We start from the raw sequence: 11552 nt of genomic DNA on the forward strand, positions 1-11552 counted from the left end.
TCCTCCGTGCCCGTGGCAGCACCCCCCGGCCCCGCCCCCCCCTCGGCCCCATTCCCCGGCCCCGCCCCCCCCCCTCGGCCCCATTCCCCGGCCCCGCCCCCCCCCGGCCCCATTCCCCGGCCCCGCCCCCTCCTCGGCCCCATTCCCCGGCCCCGCCCCCCCCTCGGCCCCATTCCCCGGCCCCGCCCCCCCCTCGGCCCCATTCCCCGGCCCCGCCCCCCCCTCGGCCCCATTCCCCGGCCCCGCCCCCTCCTCGGCCCCATTCCCCGGCCCCGCCCCCCCCTCGGCCCCGCCCCCTCCTCGGCCCCATTCCCCGCCCCCTCCTCGGCCCCATTCCCCGCCCCCTCCTCGGCCCCATTCCCCGCCCCCTCCTCGGCCCCATTCCCCGGCCCCGCCCCCCCGGCCCCGCCCCCTCCTCGGCCCCATTCCCCGGCCCCATTCCCCGGCCCCGCCCCCCTTGCCCCATTCCCCGGCCCCGCCCCCTCGGCCCCGCCCCCTCCTCGGCCCCATTCCCCGGCCCCGCCCCCCCTTGCCCCATTCCCCGGCCCCGCCCCCCCTCGGCCCCATTCCCCGGCCCCGCCCCCTCCTCGGCCCCGCCCCCTCCTCGGCCCCATTCCCCGGCCCCGCCCCCCCCTTGCCCCATTCCCCGGCCCCGCCCCCCCTCGGCCCCATTCCCCGGCCCCGCCCCCTCCTCGGCCCCGCCCCCCCGGCCCCGCCCCCTCCTCGGCCCCATTCCCCGGCCCCGCCCCCCCCTCGGCCCCATTCCCCGGCCCCGCCCCCTCCTCGGCCCCATTCCCCGGCCCCGCCCCCCCTCGGCCCCATTCCCCGGCCCCGCCCTCTCCTCGGCCCCGCCCCCCCTCGGCCCCATTCCCCGGCCCCGCCCCCTCCTCGGCCCCATTCCCCGGCCCCGCCCCCCCTCGGCCCCATTCCCCGGCCCCGCCCCCCCCTCGGCCCCATTCCCCGGCCCCGCCCCCCCCCCTCGGCCCCATTCCCCGGCCCCGCCCCCCCCCGGCCCCATTCCCCGGCCCCGCCCCCTCCTCGGCCCCATTCCCCGGCCCCGCCCCCCCCTCGGCCCCATTCCCCGGCCCCGCCCCCCCCTCGGCCCCATTCCCCGGCCCCGCCCCCCCCTCGGCCCCATTCCCCGGCCCCGCCCCCTCCTCGGCCCCATTCCCCGGCCCCGCCCCCCCCTCGGCCCCGCCCCCTCCTCGGCCCCATTCCCCGCCCCCTCCTCGGCCCCATTCCCCGCCCCCTCCTCGGCCCCATTCCCCGGCCCCGCCCCCCCGGCCCCGCCCCCTCCTCGGCCCCATTCCCCGGCCCCATTCCCCGGCCCCGCCCCCCTTGCCCCATTCCCCGGCCCCGCCCCCTCGGCCCCGCCCCCTCCTCGGCCCCATTCCCCGGCCCCGCCCCCCCTTGCCCCATTCCCCGGCCCCGCCCCCCCTCGGCCCCATTCCCCGGCCCCGCCCCCTCCTCGGCCCCGCCCCCTCCTCGGCCCCATTCCCCGGCCCCGCCCCCCCCTTGCCCCATTCCCCGGCCCCGCCCCCCCTCGGCCCCATTCCCCGGCCCCGCCCCCTCCTCGGCCCCGCCCCCCCGGCCCCGCCCCCTCCTCGGCCCCATTCCCCGGCCCCGCCCCCCCTTGCCCCATTCCCCGGCCCCGCCCCCCCTCGGCCCCATTCCCCGGCCCCGCCCCCTCCTCGGCCCCGCCCCCCCGGCCCCGCCCCCTCCTCGGCCCCATTCCCCGGCCCCGCCCCCCCCTCGGCCCCATTCCCCGGCCCCGCCCCCTCCTCGGCCCCATTCCCCGGCCCCGCCCCCTCCTCGGCCCCATTCCCCGGCCCCGCCCCCCCTCGGCCCCATTCCCCGGCCCCGCCCTCTCCTCGGCCCCGCCCCCCCTCGGCCCCATTCCCCGGCCCCGCCCCCTCCTCGGCCCCATTCCCCGGCCCCGCCCCCTCCTCGGCCCCATTCCCCGGCCCCGCCCCCCACTTGCCCCATTCCCCGGCCCCGCCCCCCCTCGGCCCCATTCCCCGGCCCCGCCCCCCCTCGGCCCCATTCCCCGGCCCCGCCCCCCCTCGGCCCCATTCCCCGGCCCCGCCCTCTCCTCGGCCCCGCCCCCCCCTCGGCCCCATTCCCCGGCCCCGCCCCCCCCTCGGCCCCATTCCCCGGCCCCGCCCCCTCCTCGGCCCCATTCCCCGGCCCCGCCCCCTCCTCGGCCCCATTCCCCGGCCCCGCCCCCCCTTGCCCCATTCCCCGGCCCCGCCCCCTCCTCGGCCCCATTCCCCGGCCCCCCCCCCCCCCCTCGGCCCCATTCCCCGGCCCCGCCCCCTCCTCGGCCCCATTCCCCGGCCCCCCCCCCCCCCTCGGCCCCATTCCCCGGCCCCGCCCCCTCCTCGGCCCCATTCCCCGGCCCCGCCCCCTCCTCGGCCCCATTCCCCGGCCCCGCCCCCCCCTCGGCCCCATTCCCCGGCCCCGCCCCCTCCTCGGCCCCATTCCCCGGCCCCGCCCCCTCCTCGGCCCCATTCCCCGGCCCCGCCCCCCCCTTGCCCCATTCCCCGGCCCCGCCCCCCCTCGGCCCCATTCCCCGGCCCCGCCCCCCCTCGGCCCCATTCCCCGGCCCCGCCCCCTCCTCGGCCCCATTCCCCGGCCCCGCCCCTCCTCGGCCCCATTCCCCGGCCCCGCCCCCCCTCGGCCCCGCCCCCCGGCCCCGCCCCCTCCTCGGCCCCATTCCCCGGCCCCGCCCCCTCCTCGGCCCCATTCCCCGGCCCCGCCCCCTCCTCGGCCCCATTCCCCGGCCCCGCCCCCCCGGCCCCGCCCCCTCCTCGGCCCCATTCCCCGGCCCCGCCCCCACGATGACGTTTCCCTGTCTGCTGTCCCACACCTGGAGAGTGGTCCGTGCGCTCCGCCCACCACAACCTGGTAAACGGTGTGGGTCAGGGGAGCTCCGCGGTAAACGCTGGGGTTTCTAAACCCCGGCCCAGAACACCCCCACCGATTGAAGGGCAATTAGGGATGAGCAATAAACGCAGCGGTATCAGCGCCGCCCACACGAAACCCCCCCAACTCCTCCGGGAGCAGCCGTCGCTGCAATGCGGCGCCCCCCGGCAACCGTCCTCCGTGCACCCAAATCCAGTCCCCTCTCGGCAACCTCTGTCCCAGCTACAACACTGACATCCCCCCGGCAACCGTCCTCCGTGCACCCAAATCCAGTCCCCTCTCGGCAACCTCTGTCCCAGCTACAACACTGACATCCCCCCGGCAACCGTCCTCCGTGCACCCAAATCCAGTCCCCTCTCGGCAACCTCTGTCCCAGCTACAACACTGACATCCCCCCGGCAACCGTCCTCCGTGCACCCAAACCCAGTCCCCTCTCGGCAACCTCTGTCCCAGCTACAACACTGACATCCCCCCGGCAACCGTCCTCCGTGCACCCAAATCCAGTCCCCTCTCGGCAACCTCTCAATACTACTGAAGACTGGTGCTCCGGAACGTGCCGCCCCCCCCCAGCTGTCCCAGCTAAACACTGACATCCCCCCGGCAATGTGGGAACTGCCCGGGTGTCTGTCCTGTACACAAGAAACAGGACAAATCCAACCCGGCCAATTACCGCCCTGCCCGTCTACTCCCCATCATCAGCAAATGGTGGAAGGAGTCAGCAACCGAGCTATCCAGCGGCACTTACTCAGCAATAACCTGTGACGGACGCTCAGTGTGGGTCCCGCCCAGGGTCACTCAGCTCCTGACCTCATTGCAGCCTTGGGTCAAACATGGACAAGGGGGGAGTGACTGCCCTTGACAGGCAGCATTGACATCACGGAGCCCGAGCTAAACTGGAGTCGGCAATTAGGGGAAAACTCTCATTCATTGTCATGGGAGTGTCCCTATAAGAAACGGGCAGCACGGTAGCATTGTGGATAGCACAATTGCTTCACAGCTCCAGGGTCCTAGGTTCGATTCCCCGCTGGGTCACTGTCTGTGCGGAGTCTGCACGTCCTCCCCGCGTCTGCGTGGGTTTCCTCCGGGTGCTCCGGTTTCCTCCCACAGTCCAAAGATGTGCAGGTTAGGTGGATTGGCCGCGATAAATTGCCCATCGTGTTCAAAATTGCCCTTGGTGTTGGGTGGGGTTACTGGGTTATGGGGATAGGGTGGAAGTGTGGGCTTCGGTAGTGTAGACTCGATGGGCCGAATGGCCTCCTTCTGCACTGTAAATTCTATGATTCAGTGATGTCATTTTGTGGGTGGAGCTGGGCTGTGGCTGTGTGAGGCTTGTTTTACTTTCGCTTTGAGTTTTGACTGTTGTGGACTACAGACAGGGAAAATAAATGTTCTGGCCTGTCCCTCGCTCTAGTTTCATTTGAAAGAGTTGCTCCAGGAAACAGCTCATTGATTCTAGCTACCTGCTTTGGTAACTTAAAAGATATAGTTTGCTTTCCGGAAAGGTTTAAACCTGCCGGTGAGACGGGGTCAGAATCTCAGGGAAAGTCAGTCTTTTTGAAGTGAGAACACAGAGTGCTGGGACATGCCCTTGAAAAGGGGGTTTTGGTTTCTGGGATTTTGTTTTTGAATTGGAACAGTTAATAGGGAATTCATTAAGTGTTATACATAGATTACTGTAGCTGGGGTGGGGGGGGGGGGTCTTGATGTTTGTAATTGTTAAAAAATCTTGCTGTGTATTTATATAAATGTTAACTAAGCTCGGAGAATAAAGCTTATTTGGATTAAAGTGTCTGGGAAGGACGATCACCCCTGTGCCCATCCCAGCCAAATTCAACATCAAGGTTATCGGTCAGGTGAACTCCATAATACACTTTGGAATTTTTAAACACTGCCCCATAACAATAGATCCTCAGCGAGGTATTGGCTGAGGCTGCTTCATTTAAAAAATATATAAATAAACATGTCACTTTCTGGAATGTGTCCAAACTGAGATGGATAAATAGTGAGAGGTTTTTCACTGAGTGAGGGGTACAACCCGAAGGGGGAAGGGTGCAGGAGAGCAGGGAGCTGGCTGCACATGTACACAGATCATTGAAGATATTAAGACAGCAGTTATGACACGGTGGCACAGTGGTTAGCACTACTGCCTCACAGTGCCAGGGACCTGGGGCGGCACAGTGGCTAGCACTACTACTACTACTGTGGACACTACTACTCCCCCCTTTTACTGTTCTATCCTCTATCCAAACAAGAGGGAGGGGAGGGGGGGAATATTCAGTCAGAACTCCCAGGCTGTAGGGTTTCCTTTGGGGAGTCACTTTAACTTTTTATGACCCTGGGCTTTCACTCAAAAGAACAGCTTCAGGCCAGTTTGATTCTTAAGACTCTCGGTCTCACCTCCCCAGCTTCCACCTGTGGTTTAACTTAACTGATTTCCCCACTCGCCAGAGGGTCCCCCGCCTTTACTGAGTATCAGAAAAGCAGCTTCCTTCAGATTAGAGAGGTCTGTTCATATTTCACAGAGAGAGATCCAAAGCGTTCCCTCCAGCTCGGTCTTCGGGAATTAAACACTCCCAAACTGGAGCGAGAAGAAAAGCTGGCTGGATCAGTTTTCCTGCAGAAGTCCCCAGATAAAGTCGTGATCTGATGCTGGAATATTGAAACTGCTGGCCCAGCCTTCAGCCAGTGGCTGGACTGAACTTTCCTGCCCTTCAATGTGACTGTAGAGAGAGTCAGGCCTTCACTTTGGAACACCAGGCGGAGAAAGAGAATCAGGGCTTTCCAGCTTTGGATCAAAACCAACCTGAAGATGAAACCCACCTTGCCTGGTAGAACATTCCAGAACGGGCAGTGCAATCAGCATTGAGTATGGGCTAAGTCCCGGCAATCAGAAACAGTCCATCGGCCGTCAACCAAGTCCATCAAGATGTGTCAACGCCGATGTCGGCTCAGCCAGCACATCCTGCTGGAGTCTTAAAAAATAAATAAAGGTGAAGTCTATCTTAAAGGCACAGGTCCCATTAACTATCCAGGTACAGAAATTGACATAGCCAAAAACAGAAATTGAAAGGAAAAACAAAGGGCTGGCAGGGATGAACAGGAGGATCCTTACACTATGACCCAAAGGCAAGTTGCATGAAGCTATTTACATTTCACCCCCAGCACATTCCAGGGAGATCAGCGCTGACACACCTTGGCTGCTGGCCAATGAGCTGTCCCCAAGGCAGGGATTGGTTCTTCTGCCTCTGGAATGTTCCTTCGTGAGAACCAGTAAGAAGTCTTCCAACACCAGGTTAAAGTCCAACAGGTTTGTTTTGAATCACTAACGTTCGGAGCGCTGCTCCTTCCTCAGGTGAACGGAGCAGCGCTCTGAAAGCTAGTGATTTGAAAGAAACCTGTTGGACTTTAATCTGGTGTTGTGAGACTTCTTACGGTGCTCGCCCCAGTCCAACGCCGGCATCGTAGTGAGAACAGGTTAAACTTTTGTTTGGATGTCAGAGGCCTGGAGAGACACAGCTCTGATTTCTCTCTCATCTAATGGATTCTTTCTGAAGATCTGTGGTTAAACAGAAACTCTCTTTGCACAGCCAGACTGAACTGTGCCTCCTACTCTCTATTTCTCACTCTATTTCTCTCTCTCTCTATTTCCCTCTCTCTATTCTCTCTTTATTTCCCTCTCTATTACTCTCTCTCTATTTCTCCCTCTCTCTCTATTTCTCTCCCTCTCTCTATCCCTCTCTCTCTAACCCTCTCTCTCTATTTCTCTCTCTATTCATCTCTATTCCTCTTTATTTCCCCCTCGCTATTTCTCTCTCCATTTCTCTCTCTCTCTATCCCTCTCTATTTCTTGCTCCCTTTCTATTTCTCTCTCTCTATCCCTCTCTCTCTCTATTTCTCTCTCTCTTTCTCTTTCTCTCTCTCTATTTCTCTCTCTCTCTCTATTCTTCCATCTCGCTCTATTTCTTCCCCCTATTTCTCTCTATTTCTCCCTCTATTTCTCTCTCTATTCTCTCGCTCTATTTCTTTCTATTTCTCGCCCTCTCTATTTCTCTCTCTCTCTATTTCTCCCTCTCTATTTCTCTCTCTCTATTTCTCCCTCTCTATTTCTCCCTCTCTCTATTTCTCGCTCGCTCTCCATTTCTCTCTCGCTCTCTATTTCTCCCTCTCTATTACCCCCTCTCTATTTCTCCCTCTCTATTTCCCCCTCTCTATTTCCCCCTCTCTATTTCCCCCTCTCTATTTCCCCCTCTCTATTTCCCCCTCTCTATTTCCCCCTCTCTATTTCTCCCTCTCTATTTCTCCCTCTCTATTTCTCTCTCTCTATTTCTCCCTCTCTCATTTTCTCCCTCTCTCTATTTCCTCTCTCTATTTCTCCCTCTCTCTATTTCCCCCTCTCTATTTCTCTATTTCTCCCTCTCTATTTCTCTCTCTCTCTATTTCTCTCTCTATTCCTCCCTCTATTTCTCTCTCTCTATTTCTCCCTCTCTATTTCTCTCTCTATTTCTCCCTCTCTATTTCTCCCTCTCTCTATTTCTCTCTCTCTATTTCTCCCTCTATTTCCCCCTCTCTATTTCTCTCTCTCTATTTCTCCCTCTCTATTTCCCCCTCTCTATTTCTCTCTCTCTATGTCTCCCTCTCTATTTCTCTCTCTCTATTTCTCCCTCTCTCTATTTCTCCCTCTCTATTTCTCCCTCTCTCTATTTCTCCCTCTCTCTATTTCTCTCTCTCTATTTCCCCGTCTATTTCTCTCTCTCTATTTCTCCCTCTCTATTTCCCCCTCTCTATTTCTCCCTCTCTATTTCCCCCCCTCTATTTCTCTCTCTCCATTTCTCCCTCTCTATTTCTCTCTCTCTATTTCTCTCTCTCTATTTCTCTCTCTCTATTTCTCCCTCTCTCTATTTCTCCCTCTCTATTTCTCCCTCTCTATTTCTCTCTCTATTTCTCCCTCTCTATTTCTCCCTCTCTATTTCTCCCTCTCTATTTCTCCCTCTCTCTATTTCTCTCTCTCTATTTCTCCCTCTCTATTTCTCCCTCTCTATTTCTCTCTCTCTATTTCTCCCTCTCTATTTCTCTCTCTCTATTTCTCTCTCTCTATTTCTCTCTCTCTATTTCTCCCTCTCTCTATTTCTCCCTCTCTATTTCTCCCTCTCTATTTCTCTCTCTATTTCTCCCTCTCTATTTCTCCCTCTCTATTTCTCCCTCTCTCTATTTCTCTCTCACTAATTCTCCCTCTCTATTTCTCCCTCTCTATTCTCTCTCTCTATTTCTCCTCTCTATTCTCCCCATCTCACTATTTCTCTCTCTCTCTATTTCTCTCTCTCTATTCTCCTCTCTATTTCTCCCTCTCTCTATTTGTCTCACTCTATTTTCTCTCAATTTCTCCCTCTCTCATATAACTTCTCTCTCTAATTCCCTATTTCTCTCTCTACTATTTCTCCCTCTCTATTTCTCCCTCTCTCTATTTCTCTCTCTATTTCTCCCTCTCTACTTCTCCCTCTCTCTATTTCTCTCTCTCTCTATTTCTCCCTCTCTATTTCTCCCTCTCTCTATTTGTCTCTCTCTCTATTTCTCCCTCTCTCTATTTCTCCCTCCCTCTATTTCTCTCTCTCTATTTCTCCCTCTCTATTTCTCCCTCTCTCTATTTCTCCCTCTCTCTATTTCTCCCTCTCTCTATTTCTCCCTATTTCTCCCTTTCTATTTCTCCCTCTCTCTATTTCTCTCTCTCTCTATTTCTCCCTCTCTCTATTTGTCTCTCTCTCTATTTCTCCCTCTCTCTATTTCTCCCTCCCTCTATTTCTCTCTCTCAATTTCACCCTCTCTATTTCTCCCTCTCTCTATTTCTCCCTCTCTCTATTTCTCCCTCTCTCTATTTCTCTCTCTCTATTTGTCTCTCTCTCTATTTCTCCCTCTCTCTATTTCTCCCTCTCTCTATTTCTCTCTCTCTATTTCTCTCTCTCTATTTCTCCCTCTCTATTTCTCCCTCTCTCTATTTCTCCCTCTCTCTATTTCTCCCTCTCTATTTCTCCCTCTATTTGTCTCTCTCTCAATTTCTCTCTCTATTTCTCCCTCTCTCTCTCTCTCTATTTCTCTCTCTCTATTTCTCCCTCTCTCTATTTCTCTCTCTCTATTGCTCCCTCTCTCTATTTCTCTCTCTCTCTATTTCTCTCTCTCTCTATTTCTCGCTCTCTCTATTTCTCTCTCTCTATTTCTCCCTCTCTCTCTCTATTTCTCGCTCTCTCTATTTCTCTCTCTCTATTTCTCCCTCTCTCTATTTCTCTCTCTCTCTATTTCTCCCTCTCTCTCTCTCTCTATTTCTCTCTCTCTATTTCTCCCTCTCTATTTCTCTCTCTCTCTATTTCTCTCTCTCTATTTCTCCCTCTCTCTATTTCTCTCTCTCTATTTCTCCCTCTCTCTCTCTCTATTTCTCGCTCTCTCTATTTCTCTCTCTCTATTTCTCCCTCTCTCTCTCTCTATTTCTCGCTCTCTCTATTTCTCCCTCTCTCTCTCTCTATTTCTCGCTCTCTATTTCTCCCTCTCTATTTCTCCCTCTCTCTATTTGCTCTCTATTTGTCTCTCTCTCTATTTCTCCCTCTCTCTATTTCTCCCTCTCTCTATTTCTCTCTCTCTCTATTTCTCTCTCTTATTTCTCCCTCTCTATTTCTCCCTCTCTCTATTTCTCTCTCTCTATTTCTCCCTCTATTTCTCCCTCTATTTGACTCTCTCAATTTCTCTCTATTTCTCTCTCTCTATTTCTCCCTCTCTATTTCTCTCTCTCTCTATTTCTCTCTCTCTATTTCTCCCTCTCTCTATTTCTCTCTCTCTATTTCTCCCTCTCTCTATTTCTCTCTCTCTATTTCTCCCTCTCTCTATTTCTCTCTCTCTCTATTTCTCTCTCTATTTCTCCCTCTCTCTATTTCTCTCTCTCTATTTCTCCCTCTCTCTCTCTATTTCTCTCTCTCTATTTCTCTCTCTCTATTTCTCTCTATTTCTCCCTCTCTCTATTTCTCCCTCTCTCTATTTCTCCCTCTCTCTATTTCTCCCTGTCTATTTCTCCCTGTCTATTTCTCTCTCTCTATTTCTCCCTCTCTCTATTTCTCCCTCTCTCTCTCTATTTCTCTCTCTCTATTTCTCCCTCTCTATTTCTCCCTCTCTCTATTTCTCTCTCTGTATTTCTCCCTCTCTCTATTTCTCTCACTCTATTTCTCCCTCTCTCTCTCTATTTCTCTCTCTCTATTTCTCTCTCTCTATTTCTCCCTCTCTCTATTTCTCCCTCTCTCTATTTCTCTCTCTCTCTATTTCTCCCTCTCTATTTCTCCCTCTCTCTATTTCTCGCTCGCTCTCCATTTCTCTCTCGCTCTCTATTTCTCCCTCTCTATTACCCCCTCTCTATTTCTCCCTCTCTATTTCCCCCTCTCTATTCCCCCCTCTCTATTTCCCCCTCTCTATTTCCCCCTCTCTATTTCCCCCTCTCTATTTCCCCCTCTCTATTTCTCCCTCTCTATTTCTCCTCTCTATTTCTCTCTCTCTATTTCTCCCTCTCTCATTTTCTCCCTCTCTCTATTTCCTCTCTCTATTTCTCCCTCTCTCTATTTCCCCCTCTCTATTTCTCTATTTCTCCCTCTCTATTTCTCTCTCTCTCTATTTCTCTCTCTATTTCTCCCTCTATTTCTCTCTCTCTATTTCTCCCTCTCTATTTCTCTCTCTATTTCTCCCTCTCTATTTCTCCCTCTCTCTATTTCTCTCTCTCTATTTCTCCCTCTATTTCCCCCTCTCTATATCTCTCTCTCTATTTCTCCCTCTCTATTTCCCCCTCTCTATTTCTCTCTCTCTATGTCTCCCTCTCTATTTCTCTCTCTCTATTTCTCCCTCTCTCTATTTCTCCCTCTCTATTTCTCCCTCTATCTATTTCTCCCTCTCTCTATTTCTCTCTCTCTATTTCTCCCTTCTATTCTCTCTCACTATTACTCCCTCTCTATTCCCCTCTCTATTTCTCCCTCTCTCTATTTCTCCCTCCCTCTATTTCTCTCTCTCTCCCTTCTATTCTCCCCTCTCTATTCTCACTCTCTCTATTTCTCCCTCTCTATTTCTCTCTCTCTATTCTCCCTCTCTCTATTTCTCCCCTCTATTTCTCCCTCTCTAATTTCTCCTCTCTATTTCTCCCTCTCTATTTCTCCTCTCTATTTCTCCCTCTCTATTTCTCCCTCTCTATTTCTCCCTCTCTCTATTTCTCTCTCAATTTCTCCCTCTCTATTTCTCCCTCTCTATTTCTCTCTCTCTATTTCTCCCTCTCTATTTCTCTCTCTCTATTTCTCTCTCTCTATTTCTCTCTCTCTATTTCTCCCTCTCTCTATTTCTCCCTCTCTATTTCTCCCTCTCTATTTCTCTCTCTATTTCTCCCTCTCTATTTCTCCCTCTCTATTTCTCCTCTCTCTATTCTCTCTCTCTATTTCTCCCTCTCTATTTCTCCCTCTCTATTTCTCTCTCTCTATTTCTCCCTCTCTATTTCTCCTCTCTCTATTTCTCTCTCTCTCTATTTCTCTCTCTCTATTTCTCCCTCTCTATTTCTCCTCTCTCTATTTGTCTCTCTCTATTTGTCTCTCTATTTCCCTCTCTCTATTTCTCTCTCT

This window comes from Scyliorhinus torazame, chromosome 19 (genome assembly GCF_047496885.1).
Source record: "Scyliorhinus torazame isolate Kashiwa2021f chromosome 19, sScyTor2.1, whole genome shotgun sequence".
Taxonomy (NCBI): domain Eukaryota; kingdom Metazoa; phylum Chordata; class Chondrichthyes; order Carcharhiniformes; family Scyliorhinidae; genus Scyliorhinus; species Scyliorhinus torazame.